Source organism: Sus scrofa, chromosome 7 (assembly GCF_054392235.1).
Source record: "Sus scrofa isolate SSC_HxYL_T2T_F1_AM1 chromosome 7, Sscrofa_HxYL_maternal_Yorkshire_Landrace_v2.0, whole genome shotgun sequence".
NCBI lineage: Eukaryota > Metazoa > Chordata > Mammalia > Artiodactyla > Suidae > Sus > Sus scrofa.
This window is the reverse complement of record NC_139389.1, coordinates 8,956,427-8,971,278: the sequence shown is the minus strand read 5'-3', so window position 1 is coordinate 8,971,278 and position 14,852 is coordinate 8,956,427.

Sequence of the window (14,852 nt, the reverse complement as noted above, 5' to 3'; positions counted from 1 at the left end):
CTGTGGCATATGGAGGTTCCCAGGCTAGGGGTCCCGTTGGAGCTGCAGCCGCCGACCTTTGCCACAGCCAGAGCCACAGCAATGTGGGATCCGAGCCGTGTGTGCGACCTACACCACAGCTCACAGCAACGCCGGATCCTTAACCCACTGAGCAAGGCCAGGGATCAAACCCGCAACCTCATGGTTTCTAGTTGGATTCGTTAACCACTGAGCCACGACAGGAACTCCTGCATCATACGCTTTTAATCTCCAACATGATAACAATTTTTATATTTTGTTTTAAGCAGAGTTTTTTTTGTTTTTTGTTTTACTGTCTCTGCATTATAATTTGCATGCTAGTTGGGAGAATATGAGATTATATCTCCTGTCAATGTCTTTCTATCTCTAATGTTTCAGCCTTCTACTCATTCGTGCTTGCCTTTATCCGTCTTTCCCACGTATCTTTAAATTTCTGACCAACTTAATGAGAAAGTATGTTCCAATTTGTTTGAATTTCATGTTAATTAGCAATCAGTGACACCCTGAGAGCTGACCAATTAAGGCCTTATGAGAATTATCTGGGTGCTTTGTTCAAAAGCCTCTTTTGTTCTCCATCCCAGTTTTAGGGGCTACAGGCAGGACAGTTGATCCTAGCAAGGAGTTGACCTCTGAATAGTGGAATTGACTGTATTTTCCAATAGTGACTGCACGTATAAGCTCGGATCCAATCCCTGCCCTGGAACTCCATCAGCCACAGCATGGCAAAAAAAAAAAAGGAAAAAAAAATTTAGAAAAGATACATACACCCCAGTGTTCATAGCAGTACTATTTACAATAGCCAAGACGTGGAAAGCAACCTAGTGTCCACTGACAGATGAATGGATTAAAGAAATTGCGGTCTGCATCTGGATTCTTTCTACACCCTTTGGCAGTCTGGAGGAAGGGCGTATCGGACAGTATACGAGAGAGGAACAGGATGGAAAGGTACAAAAGAAAGGGGAGAAGGAATGGAAGAAACGATTTTCTAAAGTGCAGGTGGAAGAGTCCCCCCCGTACAGTGGAAAGGGAATAGCAGAGACAGAGGCGTTAGGAGACAATGAAAGGGTAAGACTCACGGGGCTGGGGTCCACAGCATGACGACGACGCCTTCGCTCCTCTGGTGTATCCTCATTCGCTGCCGTGGCAAGAAGATGAAAACTCTATTTCCCCAGCTCTCTTAGAGCCGGTGTATCTGAAGGTCTAGGTTTTATTGCTCATGAGAGGCTTGCATTTAGTGCTATACCAGATGGGGAGCCAGGCAGCAGCAGGTCCCACATCCATTTTTCTGACATCAGCATCATAGGTTCCAGAGCCAGTCCTTCCGATGGCAACTCCCCCATCCCAGACCACAGCTCAGGACACGTGATCCAGGAGGTGGTCACCATCTCAGCGCTGGATGGCAGAGCAGTTTAGGAAGAAGGCTTCCTAATTCCTAAGCATTTTGATCACGGTAGAGATGGGGCCAGTTCCTCCAACATCTGATTCTCTGTTTGGAAACCCTACTGCTTAAAATAGCTGGAATGTTTCCTGTGATCCGCAACTGAAGCTTGATTGATACGCATCATTTTCACTTAGTGGCCCTAACAGATCCATGAGAGAAGATTTAGGACTAACTACCTCAGGAAATAAAACTCCATTTTATCATTACGGACTCACAGAAGTGGAAAACACCGTGTGATCATCAAAGGGGAAAGGGGAGAGGAATAAATGAGGAACTTGGGATTAGTAGATACAGACTATTATATACAAAATAGATAAAAAATAAAGTCCTACTGTATAGCACATGAAAATATATTCAATACCTTATAATAACCTATAAAGGAAAAGAATCTGAAAAAGGATACATATATATATGCACAACACTGTAAATAACTATATTTCAAGATAAAAAAAAAATCCAGATAGCTCCATAGAATGGCTAGATTCTTCTTTTTTTTTTTTTTTTTTTTTGTCTTTTTAGGCCACACCCATGGCATATGGAGGTTCCCAGGCAAGGGGTCAAATTGGAGCTATAGCCACTGGCCTACACCTCAGCCACAGCAATGCCAGATCTGAGCTACATCTGTGACCTACACACAGCTCAAGGCAATGCCGGATCCTTAACCCACTGAGCAAGACCAGGGATTGAACCTGCATCCTCATGGATGCTAGTCAGATTCGTTTCCTCTGAGCCATGCCAGGCAGTCCAGAATGGCTAGATTCTTAAAAAACTAAAAATTCTAGCATCTAAATGTACAAGTCCATATACATTTGAAGAATTTAAACATTTTGATCTCCATCTATCACTGCCACGATGCAAGAATTTTTAAAAATGTGTTTTGCAATATGTCCTCATGGCCAATGAAAAGCATTTTGTTAGACATAGGAAAAAATGAATTTCAAAGCAGAAGCCTGGAGTTTCTGTTGAGGCTCAGCAGAAACAAACCTGACTAATATCCATGAGCAAGCAGATCTGATACCTGGCTTCGGTCAGTAGGTGAAAGTTCTGATGTTGCCGTGAGCTGTGGTGTAGATGGCAGAGGCGGCTCGGCTCCCACATTGCTGTGGCTGTGGTGTAGGCTGGAGGCTACAGCTCCCATTCAACTCCTCGCCTGGGAACTTCATATCCAGCCCTAAAAAACCAAAAAAAAGCAGAAGACTGTCTTCCTGTCATAGATAATAGTGTTATCTAATTCCACGCATTTTAAAACCAAGATTTATGGGGAATCTTACAGGTTTTTTTTTTCTTTCTTTAACTTCCCAATTATCCATAAAATTTCGCTATACCTAAACAGTATATATATTTCTCACACGCCTACAATGTAATCTTTTATCAGTTAAGAAAAGCAGTGAAGGCTAACTTTCCACTCCCTTGAGGATAATGTTCAGCCTCTGTAGAATAAACAGAAAGCTATGAAGGTTTTTTTTTTTTAATTGCTATAGCCAGGAGTTCCCGTTGTGGCGCAGCAGTTAACGAATCCGACTAGGAACCATGAGGTTGCAGGTTCGATCCCTGACCTTGCTCAGTGGGTTAAGGATCGGATCCCGTGTTGCTATGGCTGTGGTGTAGGCCGGCGGCTACAGCTCCAATTCGACCCCTAGCCTGGGAACCTCCATATGCTGCTGGAGTGGCCAAGACATGGCAAAAAGACCAAATAAATAAATAAATATTAAAATAAAATAAAATAAAATAAAATTGCTACAGCCGTGGCATATGGGAGTCCCAAGGCCAAGGACAGAATCTGAGCCACAGCCTTGACCCATGCCACCACAGAGACAATGCCTGATGCTGCAGCACAGCAGGAACTCCAGAAAGCTATGAGGATTTGACATCTTTTACCTTTCCCAACCTACCTCTTGCCTACCCCCTCTGCACCCGTCCCATCCAAGTTGCTGCAGTTCCAAACAAGCCAGGAGGCTTCAGCCTGTTGTGCTTTCACATGCAATGTCCCTCCCCGAGGACCATCCCGATGCGGCATCTTCTACATTCACCCAACTTGATACTTCCTTATGCTATAAGATACCTGTGTGTTCCAGGCCAGATTCACGTCTCCACTCCATTAGGCATTTTGTGGAGCGCGCCATCTCGACCAAGATGAATTGACAATTTTTGTTCCCTTTATGACTTCTGAACCCCTTCACTCTAGCATCTGTGATATTTTATTCCTAAATCTCCCATGTTAGGCTGTAAACCTGTGGAGGGACTCATGTGTCTTTGTCTCCACAGCAGGTTGCCCTGCATCTAATAAGACCTTCATTGGCCAAATAATATAACAGCCAAAGAATTGCTGAAGGAGATGGTACTTGATGTAGGTTTTGAGCTATTGGTAGGATTTGGGCAGGATTCTGGGCAGGGGAAGAAATATGAGCAAAAGTTTAAAGACTGTATTTAATTATGTAACGCTTGTGCGACAGAGGGAGAGAAAAAGAATGATGATTGGGAGAGGGGAAGTTAAATTTAAATATATAGCACGAGACCACATTCTGAAACCCTGAGACGTTACAAACAATGATACCGTCATGAAATAAGTTGGGGGAAAGGGCTTGTGCTTTACACAAAGGCTGAAGAACAAAATGGTGTTGATTTTGAGTTGAAAACCCCATGATCGCTTCCTTTTCCTTGAATGTCGTATTTTTAAACAAAATCCTCTTGCCAGTGGCATCAATATGTGTTAAAATCTAATGAAGTGTTAAGTACTGTATGATTAGGAAAATAATACCAATAAAGCATATTTAATCTAATGCCTTTGCGTATGATTATAATAGATATATTTACATTTATCATGAGCAATTTGCTTATCATCATTTGATGATTAAATCCATTAATAATATGTAGAGTTGGTTATTACCATGGTACCAAAGAAACCTAAAATTTAGTTGGGGTTGACTGTGTTATAGGGGAACTAATATTGAACATCTACTATAATCTAGGCACCAAAAAATGTATAAGGTTATCTCATTGAGTCTTCATGACTACCCTGGATGGTAGGACTCACTAGCCTCATTTGTATGTATGAAGATACTAAAGCTCAGAGAATTGAAATCCCACCCCCAAGATTACTTAGCTGTGATGAGAAAAGCTTTCATTCAGCCCTAGGACCAGAGCACTTGAAAATGAGAATCAAGGCGTTCCCGTCGTGGCTCCGTGGTTAGCGAATCCAACTAGGAATAATGAGGTTGCAGGTTCGATCCCTGGCCTCACTCAGTGGGTTAAGGATCCAGTGTTGCCATGAGCTGTGGTGTAGGTCTCAGACTCAGCTCGGATCTGGTGGGGTTGTGTCTGTGGTGTAGGCCGCCGACTACAACTCCCTAGCCTGAGAACCTCCATAGGCTGTGGGTACGGCCCCAAAAAGACAAAAAAAAAAAAAAGAAAAAAGAAAGAAAGAAAGAAAATGAGAATTAAAAGTCATCCTTGGTTAGCAGCTTAGCAAATTTATTAGGAATAAATCTTCCATCAAAGATGTTTTAGCATCTTGGTTATCAGGAGCCCATTTCCAGAAGTAAATTCTAATCCTAATAAAGTCTATGCCAGTTCACACACAAAAAACTTGTACTTTTTGTGAATAATGTGGTGCTAAAGGCTTGGGCTGAGGGGAAGGAAGACAATTATCTGCCTAAAAATGTTGATTAAGCCAGTATGTTGTAGACCGTAAGAATGTGTTATCAAAGAACTTCAATTAATTTAGTTGCTTTGTATTATTCGGCCCCTCCATAAAGCTCTCTCTTAGTTCGTTTCAGAAACTCAATCTGGGAGCTCCTGTTGTGGCTCAGTGGGTTAGACCCCGACATAGTGTCTGTGAGGATGCAGGTTCAATCCCTGGTTTCGCTCAATGGGTTGAGGATCTGGCATAGGTCACAGATGCAGCTTAGACGTGGTGTTGCTGTGGCTGTGGTGCAGGCGGGCAGCTGCAGCTCAGATTTGACCCCTGGCCCACATACTGCGGGTGTGGCTGTAAAAAGAAAACAACACAACAACTCAATCTGGAGTCACAGAGTGGCTTTGAAAATTCAAGCCTAGAATTCTTCCACAAGGTTTTAAGGAGGACTGGGTGTGTGACATTCTTTCGTGAGGTGTCCTTCTCCACCTGCCTAATCCTTTCATCCCACCCCTGCGGGGAACGGGTAAAATGACTAAAGCTATCTGGGCTCTTGATACGCAAATCCTCATGTGCATAGCAGAGAGCTTAGCAAGACAAAGAGCTGGGTTCTTGGGTAATTTTTTTTAGCGTGACTGCAACTGATCGCGAAAGCATTTGCTTTTTACTCTTCTTGCTCAAAGGTGTCGTGTACTTGAAATCCAGAGTAGTCTGGTGAATAGGTCTTTAACTGGAAGAGGTGTGGTCCTCTAAGGCGATCTCCACATCAGAGTGGGCGAGAATTCTTGTCTACTGTGTCAGGTGCAGTGTTCCCGATATGGCCTTCTTTCTTCATTGGAGGAGTCAAGGGTTCATGGGTAGCCGTAGCTCACTATTTGAGTAAGAGCATCAAATAACTTTATACATCTATATGGTTACGTGTGAGTGTCTCTGGTAGACTCTAAGCTCTACAGGTAGATTTACTTCCACGAAAGCAACGTTTCCCTATGTTTCCAGGTTGTCATTTATGACCTCTCATAATATCCTTCTCAAAAGGACGTGTTCTTGAATAGTCACAACCTGTATTTCAAAAACCAGGGTGTAAACAATTTGGGTTTAAACAATAATGAAGCACCACGGATATTTATTACTGCGTGTAATTACAAATGTCCACTGAATCTTCTGAGCAAAAAGTTCATGGCAGAATGGAGGTAAGAAGTTGGATTTTAGGAGATTTCTTGTTGTTGTTTTTTTTTCCCCCTAAACGCACGTGGGTATTTTGTAATATTTCCTCATCCTGGCAGGATGGAGTTTATAATGTTCATGATATCCCTGAGTGAACTCCGTTAACACGGATAAATTCCACAAGTAGCTAGGAAGTGGCAGCCCCATTGATAAGCTTCCCCAGTGCACCGAAATTGAGCCATAACATTCCCATTAACTTTGTTTGCAGCAGTGATTAATGATAAAAGGTACAGACAAATCCAAGTTAATATAGATAGGGAACTGTTATTTTCCTCATCCTCCAAAATTTGGCTATCATTGGATAAACATTCCCTTCTGTGGAAGCCTTTCTTCCCCCCTCTCATTGGCATGTCAGCCAGGCTCTGGACACTCTATAGAAAGGGTTGGATATAGAATCTGTCCTTGCCTGACCTCAAGCTCCCACCGCTTCAAAGCAAGTCTTTCCTCTACATTTTTATCACCTCACTTTCCCTAACATCCACCTCCATGTTCATAGTACTTTTGTTCACCCAGCTTCTAAACTTCTCTGGAATAAAAATACAAAGAGGATGATAGGAATTTATAAGCATTCCCACACACACACACGGCGATATCTGAAAATTGCTTCCCGTGGGGCAGACCTGCAGTCTGGCCAGCCAGAAGGACCTCAGAGAAAATACCTACTATGGACCCCAGGCTGTGACGTTCAGTCCTAAGAACTCTAAAATCAGACTTTGTTAAGGCAACGAGAGCGGGCTGACTTGGATTAACCAAGGAAGAGCATCATTCCTATGTATCAGTGTATTCATTTGTAGTAAGAACTGTACCTGTCATAGAACAGGAATACACCTGCTGACATCATTGGTGAAATGACCTCCTGAAGTCAGACCTAATGGAGAAACAAACCCTACAGAATTTGCTTGGATTCAGAGCATGAGGAGTTCAAAGAACTGAGTGGTAAAATAGATCAACTCTCAATAAGGAAGGTCTAAGCTTAGCAAGGACTTCAGCATTTAATGATGTACTTATTTGCAAGACTCCCTGGATTTGCTGAGGCATAAAGCATGAATTATATTTCATCAGGCAATTGCTTTCTGGTTGGTGTAACACATGCAATGTTGTTGCCAAGACTCAATTTCCACTAAAAGATGATTCCTGTGCAAATACAAAGGTTCACAAAATGTCCAGGGTCAGATAGGAAAAAAAAAAAAATCCAAAGATAAATCGATTTTATTATGCTCTAACAAACCAGAAGTTAACCCCAAAGGGTGGGTCCTGCCAGTTGACAGAGACTTTCCCTGACAACAGCAGAGCATCAAGAGTAATCTGCTACTTTGTAGCCTGATGACTCTTCATAAAGGAAAGAATATCATCCAGTCTCCACTCCCCTGTCAACCAAGAGAGATGAAGTAGTAGAAATGGCACCTGCAAATGCAAAGATACTAATAAACGGTCACGGTTTTCATGCCTTCTGGCTTCTTTCCCAAAGTACCTCTACTTTTATGGGATTTGATAGTTACTCCCAAGGAGGCATTTTCATCTTTCTGGATAAGGTAGCCAAAGAGTAGAAGGTGTTTAACCTAAAGACCACTTTCCCTGGGAGGTTAATGACCTGCAAAGTGGATTTAGGAATATACCTCCTAGAGACAAGTTTAGCATTGCTCTTGCACTTTATCTCATGTGTAATTATTTCACTTAAAAAAAAACAAAAGTTTTCTCCCTGAAGATGTTGTATAGAACAAGTCCTTGCACGCAGCCCAATCGCTGTTACTTCTTTCTAAGGTAAGATCAGGCCCAAGAAGTGTCAGAAGTTTCATGCCCTTTCTCTCCACATGCTTATTCATATAGACGGCAAGTTCTCCATAGCCATGGCCAAAAGGCTTTTCTGAAATGTTTTGTAATGCATGGTTGCTTGGTGACATTTTAATTTCAAAATAAATAGTTCTGCCTTGTCCCATAGTGCACACTGCACTAAACATAGATTCTGGGCATCCTACAAAGCTCTCAGGTTGACATGGCGAGGGCTGTTTCAAATGTGGTTTTGGTGGAACCAAATCCTAGATTATTTTTGGTAGAATGAGACATTAGACGTGAGCATGCTGTTATCCCTGAAAAATACCCCAAGACTATAATGAAGTCCTTGGTCCCGCCAATACTCTGGGGCTTTTAATGTGGATGTAAGGAGTTAGACAAGACTCCGTACCAGAGTTAGTAATGAACTATCCATCAGGCAACTGGGTCTCACACCCTCTGTTGCTTATAGGACTCAGCAAACTGTGATTAAGGAGAGAAATTTCATGTTCTTTCTAACAATGAGCGTTATCACTGATAATAACCTGGGGTTATTGTGCCACCGTGTCACACCTGGAAGCCTGCCCCAGGACATGCACAAAACTGACGTGTCTACTGTCTTAACAGCCAGAAACAGATTTTAACGTACACACAGACTATCTCAAGACAAGTCCACAGAGATTAATCTGGGACTGGGACAGGGACCAGAGAATGCTCTGCATGGTTTGGACACCAGAAAATGTTGATTTGAATATTTCTACTAATTCTTATTTTGGTACAGTTATTGGGGCGCCCTGTGGAGCAGACAAATGACATAGTATTGCAAAGCTGACTGAGCTAGATTGAACTGTGGTTCGATCTTTAAGGCACCCCTCCGAGTGCTATTTTCTTCATAAAGTATGCTAGGTGAATGCAGATTAATTATTTCCAACTTACCTAAATGGAGATAATTTGTCTTGACATCAAAAGCAATTTACAACTATGATGTTTCTTAGGCATCTCGTCTGGGTTGTTTTGCTACTTTTGCCCATTGCTACTTGGAAATCTTTTTTGGGCACTGAGAATAAAAATCTCATTAACTTCAAAAGCGATTTCCCTACTTGCTGCAGACTTCTTTTTTTTTTTTTCACTTCCAGTGAAATCAAAATTTCAAGGACAGCAAAAATCTGAGTACGCTTTGTTCATCCTTGAGTCCATGGTCTCATTTTGTCAGATGCACAAGAGTCTAAGTGGTTACACATTATGACATCTCTGGCTAATTCAGAAGCCAAATAAGCAGATCTCCAACACAGACAAGACACATTAATTTGTGAACAAGGCCGCCTGCTTCGCTGGCATTTCTGTCTATGAGGTTCACCCCTGGTTAACAAAGAGCAGAGATCTGTAATTTCTTTTCGAAGCTCCGTTTTTCTTTTCTCATCCAATGTTCTGAAAGTGTCCAGGTTTTCTTTTTGACAGAAGGAAAATAGCTTCAGAGTTCACATGTGCATCCTTGTGTTTCTAGTTAATTGATTTTAATTTGATTCTCTCTTTTTTAAATCTTTGTAAGTGAAGGATGCCCTTTCCATGCTGTAGATAATAGCCTTACTTTTTTTTTTTTTTTTTTTTTTGTCTTTTTGCCTTTTCTAGGGCCGCTCCCGCAGCATATGGAGGTTCCCAGGCTGGGGGTCTAATCGGAGCTGTAGCCACTGGCCCACGCCAGAGCCACAGCAATGCGGGATCCGAGCCGCGTCTGCCACCTATACCACAGCTCATGGCAATGCCGGATCCTTAACCCACTGAGCAAGGCCAGGGATCGAACCCGCAACCTCATGGTTTCTAGTCGGATTTGTTAGCCACTGCGCCACGACTGGGAACTCCTAGCCTTACCTTTTACTTGCCTGCTTACAACACACATGTCAGAAAAAGAAAGTCATTTGTGACATCGAGCCATGGCCAAGCAGTTAGGTGCATGTACCATGTTTCTTTTGGGTTCACAACATGGGATCTTACCTCAAACCTGTTGTCCATTTGAGTTTGAATTTTCAACAATTCTGGAAGTGCAGCTGTGTTTCGTCCTGTCATAGCCACGAGCCACGTTAGCTGCAGGGAGGGGGGCTATATGAAGTGACACGGCGGTAAGATGGGCCTCCTGAATTAGGTCGACCAGGGTTATGCCATCTGCACTTCTGTAACCTTGTATAAGTCAATGAACTTCTCTGAGCCTCAGCTTTCTCCTCTGCTAAATGGAGGAAATCATGTATTCTGTATCTATTAAAGAGCACATACATCCAAAAACCCCTAACTGCCTGTCTATCAAACTGTTGTATTTGGAATGGATGGGCCATGGGGTTCCTACGGTGTAGCACAGGGAACCAGGTGTGATGGGGTCACTTTGCTGTACAACGGAAATTGAAGAAATATTGTGCATCAGCTATACTTCAATAAAAATGTTTAAAAAAGAGCATTTATAGGAATTACCATCTTCAGGTAGTGAAGCTATGTAAAACGAGAAAAGCGTCTTTTGGGTAATGCTGGATTAAACTCAAATAAAAGTTAAAGTCAAATTAAAGTTGAGCAGATTTCTTCATCGCAGAGCTTCTTGAAGTTGATACAATAACATGAATATCCAGTGGAAGTATGGACTACACTGATTACCCTGACTTATTTGGAGACCCACAGAATACATATTTAGAAGAGTTTACCCCCTTCCTAATGTGGCAGTGATAATGGAGCATAATAACGCACATCACATGTTCAACTCAGAATCTCCTGCATAATAAGGGCTGACAACGACTGACCACATCCTTGTGCCAAGTGCTGCCAACGTGGCTGTGTTGAACTGTCCTCACAATAATCCCCAGAGGAAGGAGGCATCCCTGTTCTTTCCTTATAGGTGAGGGAAGTGGAACCTATAGATGTTGGCCAACTGTCCAGAGTTATATGACAAGAAAGTGGTAAACGTGGGAGTTTTCGAGTCCACAGAGTCTGTCTGATCACACTTGAATAGGTGCGGGTTCCCTGGCCTCTTCTCCTTAGCTAGCCCTGGGACCAATTTCCTATGCAAGCTACTGGCAGGGTGGGCATCAAAGTCAAGGTCCCCCTGAAGAGCACGATCTTCCTTTAGAGCTTATCCAGAAAAGTTGTTAGACAACTCCAGGCCCCACATTCAACCAGCCATTCTTTCAACGAAGATAAGTTAAGTGCTTAGTGTATACCAAGTGTTCTAGGTAATGTGTATGTGGCAGTGAATGAGGCAGACAAAAATCCCTGTGCTCAGGGAGGTTATACTCTACTGTGAGACCAAAACAGTTAGATAAACACACAAAAATCATGGTAATAAGTGCTGTGTAGAAAAAGAGTGACTTTTTTTTGGTGGGGGTGATGGTGGTGGTTGCAGTTCTTTTTTTTTTTTTTTTTTTTTTTTTTGTCTTTTTGCCATTTCTTGGGCCGCTCCTGCGGCATATGGAGGTTCCCAGGCTAGGGGTCTAATCGGAGCTGTAGTCTCTGGCCTAGGCCAGAGCCACAGCAACGCAGGATCCGAGCCACGTCTGTGACCTACACCACAGCTCACGGCAACGCCGGAACTTTGACCCACTGAGCAAGGGCAGGGATCGAACCCGCAACCTCATGGTTCCTAGTCGGATTCGTTAACCACTGAGCCACGACGGGAACTCCTGCAGTTCTAATTAGGGTCACAAAAGGAAGCCCAGGTGAGATGGTACCAATTGATCAAAGACCTTCAGGGAGGGAGAAAAGAAGCCATGACATCATGGGGGACGGAGCTCCAGGCTGAGGGAGTAGCAAGTGGAAAGATTCTGAGGAAGGGGCAAGCATGGTGGGTCGAGGGCATTGCAACAGGCTCTCTCTTTCCCTACTTTAATTCTGATGTCATGCAAAGGCATGTGGTCAGACAGACACAGATCAGTCTCTCTCTTAGACCTTTCTATGCTGCTTAGAAGTGGTAGAACTGCACCACTGAACTTATTCTTTAACCAGAGCAGAGATCCGTCTTGGGAATATGAACTTTGAAACTAATGGGAAAAAAACCTCTAAAGCCAAGACAATTTTGTGATATATTTTCTTTCTTCTTCTTTTGGCTGCACCACAGCAGATGGAAGTTCTGGAGCCAGGGATCAAATCTGAGACATAGCTGCAACCTACACCACAGCTGTGACAACCCTGAATCCTTAACCCACGACACCACGGTGGGAACTCTGTGTTATATCTTTTATGTGATTGCATTTGAGAATTTCTGATATAACCAAATTACTGCAAAATTTTCTAAAGTTCATGGTGATTAATAAGACATCATTTATGAAAGCATTTACAAATTGTTAGGTAAGCAGCAAGTATAAGGGATAATGTCTATTTTTAAAGAATGAAATTTTAAAAATTGCTTGCTATGTTACCTTGGCTATAAATTTGAATATATTTTTAAACCCCTAGGATTTACTAGTAATTTAAAGATGCCTTCCTCCATTTTCATTTTAAACGAAGTATTTCAATAGATTGTCTTTAACACATGCTTTCTTTTCCATAATATATATTTTTGTAGGACCATGTTCAAGTTAAAGAGAACTAAATACATTCTCTAAATACATTTTACCTTCATAAACTTCTGATGGGCTACAAATTGGTTCAACCTTTCTATTAAACAATTTGGCAATATATATCAAGAGTTGGCAAGAAATGTATATCTTTGGCCTTGAAATTTCTTTCCTAAGGATCCTGAGAACATCGTAAGCAATAAGGAAAGGGATCATTTGCAAGGACACTTAACCCAGCATTATTTATATTAAAAAAATTGCAAATGACACTGCTGTGTCAATTACAGTATATCATACAAAATTGATCCATTTAGAATCTTTGCATAGAATTTTAATAGTATAGGAACTTGCTTATGACACAAAGTTAAGAGGAATAAAAGTAGGATCAAAATTGTGGATAGGGAGTTCCCTTCGTGGCGCAGTGGTTAACGAATCCGACTAGGAACCATGAGGTTGCGGGTTCGGTCCCTGCCCTTGCTCAGTGGGTTAACGATCCGGCGTTGCCGTGAGCTGTGGTGTAGGTTGCAGACGCGGCTCGGATCCCACGTTGCTGTGGCTCTGGCATAGGCTGGTGGCTACAGCTCCGATTCAACCCCTAGCCTGGGAACCTCCATATGCAAAAAGACAAAAAAATAAAAAAATAAAAAATTGTGGATAAATGTGGTCTAATATAGGTAAAACGTAAAATGCATAGCAAAATATAGCTAAATGTTGGCAGTGACTGAATCTGAGTTTGGAGATTTGGGTGTATTATTTTGCATCTTTTCCATTCCCTAATGTTTGTCACAATGAGGCATTCAACCCTAATCTCACCCTCTGTTACTTGGTCTCGGTAACATTTCACAATTGTTGACATAACCACATATTAAAAATTCTTTTCTCTGTTCCTTGTCAACAATGGATGACATCAGTGATGTCTCAGCAAACAAGGAAGCTTACAATCAGTTGTCATCATTATAAAGCTGAAAACCATGACCAGAAAAGAACTTTCACACTATAACCCAAAGAATCCCTCGGTGGCCTTATTTCAACACCAGTACATGCTTAGAAGGTGTGTTTTGAGAGATTTATGTCTTAAATGACCCATTGGATTTCTGACCTCACTTTCCTGTCTTTTTCTTTCCTTTTTTTAATGATTTTTATTTTTTTCCGTTATAGTTGATTTACAGTTTTCTACTGTACAGCAAAGTGACCCAGTCACACACACACACACACACGCACATGCACACATATGTACACATTCCTTTTTCTCACATTATCATGCTTCATCACAAGTGACCAGATATAGTTCCCAGGACTGTACAGCAGGATCTCATTGCTTATCCATTCCAAAGGCAATAGTTTGCATCCATTAACCCCAGATTCCCAGTCCATCCCACTCCCTTGGCCATCAAAAGTCTGTTCTCCAAGTCAATGAATTTAACTTTCCCATCTTTTTTAACAAAGAAGATAAACTTTACAATGAAACATGAGTAAAACCTAACTATGTTTGTATTTCCTGTCGTGGCACAGTGGTTAACGAATCCAACTAGGAACCATGAGGTGTGGGTTCGATCCCTGGCCTTGCTCAGTGGGTTTAGGATCTGGCGTTGCCGTGAGCTGTGGTGTAGGTTGCAGACGAGGCTGGGCTCCCGTGTTGCTGTGGCTCTGGAGCAGGCCAGCGGCTACAGCTCCGATTAGATCCCTAGCCTGGAAACCTCCGTATGCCAAGAGAGTGGCCCTAGAAAATGGCAAAAAGACCAAAAAACAAACCAAAAAAAAAAAAACCCCTCCCCCCCCCAAAAAAACCCACCTAACTATGTTTGCTGTTACAACATAACTTGAGAGAAGTTCTGGGAAGTATATTGTAATAGGTCAGCTAGCTCTTATACTTGAGTTACAAAGTATGTAATAAGTAAATACGCCTTGGACTAAACCAAGATTTTCTTGCTTATTCAAAGGAAAGATCCCATGTCAGGCTACTGGGTGCTCTTATTTCTTCCAGTCTTAGACAGCATCTGTACAGCAGTATCTTAGGAATCCATCGGAAATTACCTCCAATTGCTTGTAAATTGGCCCTTACTTTGTTCCAAATTCAGTCTAGAATGTTCTCAGGGCAGAATGGCTCCACCAAATGACCAAGCCTGAAACAGCTGCACTCTTAGCACTAATAGTCTTAGCATTCTTAGTCTCTTCGGCCAACCCGTCATTTTTCACCATTTTTTTTTTTTTTTTTGGAGTAATGACAAATGTATGT